The sequence below is a fragment of the Mus pahari genome, chromosome 8, assembly GCF_900095145.1.
Source record: "Mus pahari chromosome 8, PAHARI_EIJ_v1.1, whole genome shotgun sequence".
Lineage (NCBI taxonomy): Eukaryota > Metazoa > Chordata > Mammalia > Rodentia > Muridae > Mus > Mus pahari.
This window is the reverse complement of record NC_034597.1, coordinates 65,216,024-65,223,542: the sequence shown is the minus strand read 5'-3', so window position 1 is coordinate 65,223,542 and position 7,519 is coordinate 65,216,024. Positions and strand designations below refer to the sequence as shown.

The 7,519-nt window shown below is 43.3% G+C and overlaps 1 pseudogene; it reads right to left on the bottom strand.

Moving 5' to 3' along the window:
• Nucleotides 1-5,036: 5,036 nt before the first annotated feature.
• Nucleotides 5,037-6,252, bottom strand: LOC110325120 (annotated as a pseudogene).
• Between the last annotated feature and the right edge of the window lie 1,267 nt (nt 6,253-7,519).

Below are 7,519 nucleotides of genomic sequence, written 5' to 3'. Positions count from 1 at the left end.
AATGCTTTCTCCCAGAAATCTCACAAGCTCTAATGAGATGTAACTGACGAAAACTGTATTTTCGAGATAGTCCATGTTATGCTTCAATCTACGCATAAGCGTGTAATGATTAACAGAGTCAAATTATCACATCAACCACCACATGTTTGTATCTGGCTGTGTGAGTATTTAGAAAGAACACTTCAGATCTCCCTTTTCTAGAAGATTTTAAATAAGAGATACACTATCACTAACTGCTGTCATCCTGCTGTATATTAGCAATTTTATGATTGTAAGGTTTTATTTATGTATTTATTTATTTGGCCAACTTCTACTGACTCCCTGGTCTTGGGTAACCACTGCTCAATTGTACTTTTATGAATTAGATTGTTATATATTCCACATGTAAGTGGGATTGAGAAGTATTTATCTTTTCTTGTTACCTTTCCCCTTGGTGGTTCATTATACATATATATGCCATAGAAAAAACCAGGCAGGGATAGATTTGTGGGAAACCCTTGCTAGACTTCATATATAACCCTTGCCTTAGGCTTTTTAATACTACTATGAATCAGCCCCTGTTACCGAAGAACTCCCTATTATATATTCCCTGATCTTTACAACACCACAAATTAATGTTTTCCTTGTACTAGTTAATTTTGTCACTGTGACAGAATACCTGACAGGGACAACTTAAGGGAAGACAGATTTGTTCTGGCTCATGGTTCCTCATGGCGGAGAAGGCACAGTGGGAGAAGCTGTTCAATCCTAAGCAGCAGAAACCCGTGGTCTATGCTTCCCACATTATAGCTGACCACAAGCAGAAACAGGACCAGAAGCAGGATTGTCATAACCTGAAAGACTCACCCTCAGTGGCCTGCTTCCTCTAGTCATGCTCTGTGCCCCAAATGCCCACAATCTTGCACTATTACACTGCATGCTGGGAAGGAGGTTCTGGAGAAATTTCACACTTCATGTGAATATGTTTCGGTTTTAATCCCAGGTGTGGAATATGGGGCTGCTTCAGTTTGTCCATAGCTGCTAACTATGATTGTCTCCTGCTCTAGGAAAGCTGTGGTCTTTGCTAGCTGACGGTTTAATTCTGGGGACTCTGTAGAGGGTATAAAGGCCAGAGCCCCCACAGGGGCAGAGGTGTGCCTAGAAGGCAGCTACCTCTCCTCACTGCTGCTCCTGGATGCTGATGTTGCTGTTGGTCAAGTGTTTGTGAGCAGGTGGCAAGAAGAAGTTGGAGATATCCTGACATAGAAGTCTGGACTGGTCCCAAGGAACCCAATGCCTCTAATCAGCAGAAAAGAGTCTATTTTGTTGACTGAAAGAAGTCTATGACCCTCCTCTTTTCCCGTAATAGTCTTTCTCTACTTCGTAGTGTTGGGGGACTGAAAGGGATTAGGATGGAATATGGGTTAGAAGGGAGATAAAGTTATAAGAACCTAATAAAATAGTGAAAGAAATATGCCAACTTTTTTTTTTTTTTTGAGATGTGGTTTCTCTGTAGTCCTGGCTGTCCTGGGACTCTCTCTCTCTCTGTGGATTAGGCTGGCCTTGAATTCAGAAATCCTCTTGCCTCTGCCTCCCAAATGCTGGAATTGAAGGTGTGCAACACCACACATGGCCTACCTTGTTTTTACGTGTCTCATTCTCTAATTTGTCTTAGAGTTCTGATCTTCACAGACTGAAATCCATATTCCCCTTATTGGCAGGTGTAATGCAGGCACTCTGGAACATGCAAGTTTTGTAACACCAGTGGGTCTAAGGACTCTGTCAAACCAATGACATAAATGTTTCTAATTTAGTTACCAAATGATTTCCTCCTCCACTGAGGTTTGAAAGACTTTTTCTTCCCAAATTGTCCAATTTCCTGTAGATTGTAATGCGACTATTTTAATCACAGAACACTGCAATTGCTCCATAAAGGTCATCAAATCACAATTCTGAGGCAGGCATTGAAAAAGCATCATTGAGTTTGATTTATCTTCCATCCACTGTTTTCCTAGGGTTTTGTATTCAAGCTTCCGGATTTTTTTAAAATGATAACTATTCTGTAGATAAGACAATTTTTTAAAAAAAAAGGTAAAACGCTTCTTATAATGCCCTTTAAAGTGTCCACTATTGTGAAAGTTCAGTTGAAAATGGAAAGAAACAGCTGTGCAAAGCCTTAAAGGGGCAGCTACATGGACCGGAACGGGAAGAGGATGGATTTACTCTGTGGATTAGGTCTTGAGTGGCGTGTAGACCAAGAGTAGATCTGGGGACTCTTCCTGTCAAGAGACCCATCCTTTCTGAGGAATATCCCTCACAGCTCATCACAGATGATTAGATTGAGAGGGATCTCTGGCTACAATCTAGTTTGCATCCTCAGGCAGGGCTCTGAAGGAAGTATCTGTCCTTCCATGGGGAACCTGAACCATGATCAGCAGCCCTTCCTTAGACATCTACACAAGGAAGTACAGAGAAGATCCAGTGACTATTGGGAGCCATAGAGGATTAAAGACCAACAAATAGATATAAGTCACGGCAGATCATGAGTCAGCACACGTATAAGATGCTAGAAGACTGACTGGTAGGAAGATGGTAAAAGGAAGAGATAGGAGATAAACAGGTTGAGAGAGAGAGTAGCAATGGATGTTGAAGTCTTCCGTGAGTAAGGAGGACTTATGTGCACATCTTTATGGCAGCCTTGGGTGTGGTAGGAAGTGGTCTGTGTCTCTATTTCTGTAAGGCAATTCTGATGTTATTGATCCCTACTTATTCATTTCCATTTGCATCCTGACAGTAAATTCTACATTCTCTGAAGAAAGAGAGGTTTTGAAGTTTCTCTGATTAGCACTCACTTACTTTTCCAGTCAAGATCCTTTTCTTTAATAGCTCAGGAAGTACAAAGAAAATATCAGAAAGTTATTTCTGAACCTGCTTACTTTAAGTATAAAGGACATAGAGTTTTGCATTTCCACTTTGTTTGAGAGGAACATGAGTATATATTCTCTGGGCAAAAAACCGAGTAAAAAGGAGAGACAACAAAGGATATGCTATGATTCTCTCTTATCCAATCCAGAACAATCCTTTCTGTAGAGAATTACTTATGTTGATAATCACATGATGTTTCTTTAGCAGAGGCTATCTACCCTGCACAGGAAGTTAAAGTCACCAGGAAGAACTGTATATCCCAAGGATATACTCATGTGTACAATGGGAACATGTTTGCATGATGGAATAAAGTCACTTGCCTTACAGGGAGACAGTGAGGAAGCAGAGAGAGAAACAGGAAGGGGACAGTGTCCCAGTGGCTCCTTCAAGAGCACAGCCCTGATTGCTACTCCTCCAATTAGGCTCTACCTCCCAATGGTGCTGCATGCTGTCAATCAAAGCTTTATCAAATGGCCTTTGAGAGATGTATTTAGAACCAACAAGGTTTATAGAAAATACTCTCTGGTCATTAGCACAATAAACATATAACAGCAGATACAAATGTCTGTATCTTACTTTTACTCTTTTCTTATTAATATTCCATAAAATATGTTTTTAAATTTAGTTTTTATTATTTTAATTTTTAATTAATTAATTTTCTATTTTTATTGATTTTATTTTTAACCATAAAATGGGTTTTGATTGTAGTCATGCTCCCTTCTCAGTTCCTCCCCAATTCACTTCTCTTTCCCTATCCACTCAACTTTGTGTCATTAAAACAAACATCAAAACCAACTTGTGTTGCCTAAATACTCCTAGATGTGTGGTCTTCTTCTGGGGAGTGGTCAACTTGTTAGGGGTTACACTCTTGGAGAAAACTAGCTAACCATCTCCCCAGCAGCTTTGAAATGCCAATAACTCTGTGTCTTGGGGTAGGATTGTATGCCCAGCTCTTCTGTTTGCTGGGATTTGGTCTCATTTGGGCTTTCACAGGTTTTGTACTCACTGTTTGTGATGGCTATTCCAAGTTGTCAACTTGACTACATCTGGAATAAACTACAATCCAGAAATGGAGGGCACACCCATGATCCAGATCTTGAGGCTGGAAGACACATGCTTTTGATTCAGATCTTGAGGCATAGTGGCCATGAAAAGCTTAGGCCCAGGAAAGGTGGTAAACACCTTTAATCCCAGGAGACAGAGGCAAGCAGATCTCTGAGTTCAAGGCCAGCCTGGGACCGAGCAAGCACCAATTAAAGAGCAGCTTATGTCCAGGTGTGCTGGTACACACCATTAATCTGGGCCATACTTTCTGCTGGAGGCCTACATTAGGGCAATGGCACTTACTTGCCAGCACATTTGTTGGGTCCTATTTCTTCAGGATTTCAGCTTATACAGAAGACCAGGTGAAACAACTAGCCTCATGGGACTGAGCAACTACAGGATTCTTGGACTTCTCATTCACAGCTGCCCATTGTTGGGTTATTGGACTGTAGTCTGTAAGTCATCTCAATAATTTCCCTTAATATATATAGAGACATTCCATAGGTTCCATGCCTCTAGAGAACCCTGACTAACACTGTCTTGAGTTCATATGTGTAGCTGCTGTGTCAAGAAGATAACATTTCCTTGTGGTCTCTATCTCAGTATCTTTCTGACCTCTCTTCTGTAATGATTACTGAGTCTTGGGAATATATATATATATATATATATATATATATATATACATATACATATATATATATTTCTGTATATATGTATATATTATGTATTCTATCTATCTCTCTATCTATCATCTATCTATCTATATTTTAATGTTGAACATTCTGTAGTTTCTTATTCTCTGCACTTTGGTTGATTATGGGTTACTATATTCATTACCATATACTTCAAATAGAAACTTCTCAGATGAGAATGAGAGAGGTGTTGGTCTATGTGTATAACAATAAGTCATAAGAGGCAATTTAATACTATGTCCATTTAGCAACATAAAGTTCTCCCTTAGGGCCTAAGACTTATCGGACTGCAGGATTTTTTTTTAATGGAAACACCTTTATTGAGAGTTTAGGGCAGTTAAAACACATGCAAAGACAAAGATGAGACCACGGAAGTATAAATATGCAGCACATGAATTAACATTCTTCACCCTCATTGTCTCCTTCAGCACTATCTGCCCCAGCCGCCTCATAATCCTTCTCTAGGGCAGCTATGTCTTCATGGGCCTCAGAGAACTCCCATTCCCCTATGTCTTCAACCACATACCAGTGCACAAAGGCATGCTCGGCATACATCAGATCAAACTCGTGATCTAGGCGAGCCCAGGCCTTAGCAATGGCTGTGGTGTTGCTCATCATGCACCCAGCTCTCTGGACCCTGGCCAGGTTACCACCAGGTACCACAGTGGGAGGCTGGTGATTAATGCCAACCTTGAAGCCAGTGGGGCACCAGTCCACAAACTGGATGGTATGCTTGGTCTTGATGGTGGCAATGACAAATTGACATCTTTAGGAACCACAAGGACCACATTTTAACATCTGGTTGGCTGGCTCAAAGTAGGCATTGGTGATCTCTGCTACTGTAAGTTGCTCATGGTAGGCTTTCTCAGCAGAGGTGACAGGGGCATAAGTGGCCAGAGGAAAGTGGATTTGAAGGTAGGGAACCAGGTTGGTCTGGAATTCTGTCAGATCAACATTCAGGGCCCCATCAAATCTGAGGGAAGCAGGGATTGAAGATACAATCTGCCTAATAAGATGGTTGAGGTTAGTGTAGGTTAGGCCCTCAATGACGAGGTTTCTATAACAGATGTCATAGATGGTCTCATTGTCTACCATGAAGGCACAATCAGAGTGCTCCAGGGTGGTATGGGTGGTGAGGATGGAATTGTAGGGCTCGGCCACAGCAGCAGAAACCTAGTGGGCTGGGTGAGTGGAGAACTCCAGCTTGGACTTCTTTCCGTAATCAACAGAGAGCCGCAGTAGGGAGGTGAACCCAGAGCCAGTTCCCCTGCCCTCAAAGCTGTGGAAGACCAAGAAGCCCTGGAGACCCATGCACTGGTCAGCCAGCTTTCGAATTCTGTCCAAGACAAGGTCAATGATCTCCTTGCCAGTAGGTACCAGTGTGAACTTCATTAACTGTGGGTTCCAGGTCTATGAACATGGCCTGGGGCACATGCTTGCCAGCTCCTGTCTCACTGAAGAAGGTGTTGGAGTCATCTGCTCCCCCAGTGGTCTTGTCACTTGGCATCTGGCCATCAGGCTGGATGCCATGTTCCAGGCAGTAGAGCTCCCAGCAGGCGTTGGCCATCTGGACACCAGCCTGGCCAACATGGATGGAGATGCACCCACGCATATTTAGTCCTCGAAGTTGTCTGTGAAAACTGAGGAAGTGAAGAGAGGGTGTTGAAGATCTCCCACTAACAGACTATCAAGGAGTCCAGGGAGAAGCTGTGTTGGGCCATAGGATCTTAGTCAAAACTGGATTTCAGATTTTGATTTCATCCTGTGGAGTGGTATGGGAACTAAAAAGGGGCCCCAGGGGAAGAAGGGGAGGAAAGACCCACGCCCCACCAGAGTTCCACCTATGCTCTGGACAGATGGACATGGGAGGGCTGCCAGACACTTTCCACTCAGCCCTGGGTGGGCATCCAAGCCTCTGACCCACTTGATGGGGGTGGAGGGGTGAACAAGGGGCAGCCCAACCTGGGGGCTCCCGGGTCACTCCCTGCAGCCCTGGGGTTGTGAGAGAGAGGGAAGAGGGAAGAGGGAAGAGGGAAAGTTCCTACACCTGCGAGAGTGAGCATAGCGGATCTTGATGAGCAGAGACTGTCTATGGTTTTAGAGCTCATTGTAGAAAGGCAGGGGGAAAGAGAGAAGGTAGAAAGAGAGAGAGAGAGAGAGGAAAGGGTAGAGAGAAAGAGTAAGAGGGAGAGAGGAGAGGAGAGAGGAGAGAGAGAAGTGAGAGGTAAGAGAACAAAGGAGTGAGAGAGAAGTGAAAGAGAGAGAGGAGTAAGAGAGCAAGGAGGGGCCTAACAGCCCCCTTTAAATTATACATCTTTTTTTTTCTGTTGCTAGGTAAATGGGGGGGGGGAGTTTAGCCTGAAGGTCAGAAGCTTGGGACATTGCCTATATGACTACTAGCCATGCTTCTCTTTGTGGGGGCTGTGGGGAGCGGTAACTTAGGCAGGATCCAGAGTTCCAGGAGCATGAGAAGACTCCTTCCATCCCATGTAGGTAAATTATGACCACCGGATCCCGGGGTTCAGCATCTCAGCTTGACTGGAGACCAGCCTGTCTATGCATAGCCCAATTCCCCACAGAGTGGGACTTAGATCTGGTGAAAAAGTGGTTGGTTACTTCCTTGAATTTGTGCCACTATTGCACTAATGGACAAATCTTTTCAGGCTACTCATTGAGGCTTGAAGGGTTCATAGCTGGGTATGATTGATGAGTACTTTTCTCTTCTAGTAGCTTGCATGCATCTTCTAGCACTCTGAAAGCTATCCGGTAGGGGATAAAGCTTCCAGGTTAGTATCAGCTTGATTTCACCATGTTCTAGGATGCAAGCATATGGCATCTTCAGCAAGAGGGTCTTATTGTTAGGTTATGGAGGATAACCA